General features: G+C 39.4%; 1 pseudogene; it reads right to left on the bottom strand.

The window, feature by feature from the left end:
* Positions 1 to 632: 632 nt before the first annotated feature.
* Positions 633 to 1,569, bottom strand: LOC104868805 (annotated as a pseudogene).
* Between the last annotated feature and the right edge of the window lie 232 nt (positions 1,570 to 1,801).

Genomic DNA, 1,801 nt, shown 5'->3' with positions numbered 1-1,801 from the left:
CCCCTATATCCCTGCCAGCATTTGTTACTGATTTATTTCTGTTTGTTTGTTTGTTTGTTTAAGACAGGGTCTCACTATGTAGTTGAGACTAACCTGGAACTCACTATGTGTAGCCCAGGCTGGTCTCCAACTCACAGCAACCCTCCTGCCTCAGCCTCTGGAGTGCTGGGGTTACAGGCATTCGCCACCATGCCCGGCTTTGATTTATTTCTTGATAGCAGCCATTCTTTCTGGAATGAGGTGAAAACTCAGCATTGTATGAATTTGGATTTCATGAATGGCCAGTGATGTTGAACATTTTTTTCATATATTTATTTTCTGTTTCTACTTTTTTATCTGAGAAGTGTTTTTTCATTTCAGATATCAATTTTTGGTTTGGGTCTTTGAATTTGAGGGGTCTGATTATTTGTTTTTTGAGTTCTTTATATATTCTAGATAGTAGTCCTTTATCTGATGAATAGCTGCTGAAAATTTTTTCCCATGTAGTGGGTTGTCTCTTCATTCTGTTGATGGTTTCTCTTGCTGTGAAAAAGCTTTTTGATATGATGAGGTCCCAGTTGTTGATTCTTTGTAGTATTTCACATGCTGTCTGGGTTTTGTTCATGAAGTCTTTGCCTATTCCTATGTCCTCAAGCATTCTACTGTTTTTTTTTATTTTTGTTTTTGTTTTTTGTTTTTTTACTTTTACTACAAAATAATTTACCACAAAATAGCCTTGAGCATGCAAGACACGTATGTATAAACACACAGCATTCCTGGACTATCCTAAAGGACCCTTTTCTTCCCCCTTGCTTTGTAAACCTCTTCTATAAAATCTTTCAGATATTGAATCTCCTTAGCCAGAGAATCTGCCTTCTCTTTCAGAGCCTCATTTTTCTTTGCTAGCTCTTTACACTCACCTGTGAGGGCCTCTTGCTCTGCCCACTTCTTCTGGTGGTACCTGGTGGCTGATGTCTTGTTTTGCTCCTTTTTTTTTTTTTAATTTCTTATGCAGCTTTTCAGCCTTAAATTTAGCTGCTACCATCTTCTCTCCAGGGGGAATCATAGGGCTTCATACAGGAAGAAGCACAGGGGACTCCTGGAGATGGCAGGCTCCTATTTGGATAGCCTCTGGAGGTAAAGGGGCTGTGCTGGGGAGAACCAGTGTAGGACTCAGGGCTTATACAAATGCCACTGTTATTATCTGAGGGGGACATTTTCCTCCTTTACAGGAATCAAGGTAATATTAGCAATAGTCACATTTCCTGTCTCCTTCAGAGATATCCACTTCACTGCCTAGCTCTAAACTAAAGGAATGATCTAGAGTAGAGGACAGAACCCCAGGAGAAAGAGGAAGAGGTTGCAAGAAGGTGAAAGGGAAAACTTGATCTGTTTTTGTTAAACTTTTTGGAAGATGACCAATGGGGTTCACTGCCTGGGGAGAGACATTTTCTTTTTTCTGGCAGATTTAGTGTTTCTGCTTTAATATTTAGATCTTTGATCCATTTCAATTTTAGATTAGTGCATGGTGAAAGATATGGGTCTAGTTTCAATCTTTACCATGTGGAAAGCCTGTTTTTCCAGTACCATTTATCGAGAGGCTATCTTTCTTCCAGTGAAGGTGTTTGGCTCCTTTGTCAAAGATAAGGTAGCCGAGTGTGTCTGGAGTTGCTTCTGTATCTTTTAGTACATTTCATTGATCCTCAAGTCTGTTCTTTTGCCAGTACCATGCTGTTTTATCACAGTAGATTTGTAGTATAATTTAAATTCAGGGATTGTGATACCTTCTGCCTTGCCTTTGTTGCTTAGAATAGCCTTTGCT

The sequence above is a fragment of the Fukomys damarensis genome, unplaced genomic scaffold, assembly GCF_012274545.1.
Source record: "Fukomys damarensis isolate Sample0158 unplaced genomic scaffold, DMR_v1.0_HiC HiC_scaffold_16, whole genome shotgun sequence".
Classification (NCBI taxonomy): Eukaryota; Metazoa; Chordata; class Mammalia; order Rodentia; family Bathyergidae; genus Fukomys; species Fukomys damarensis.
Note: the sequence above shows the minus strand (reverse complement) of the source record. Positions and strands in the feature narration are given on the sequence as shown.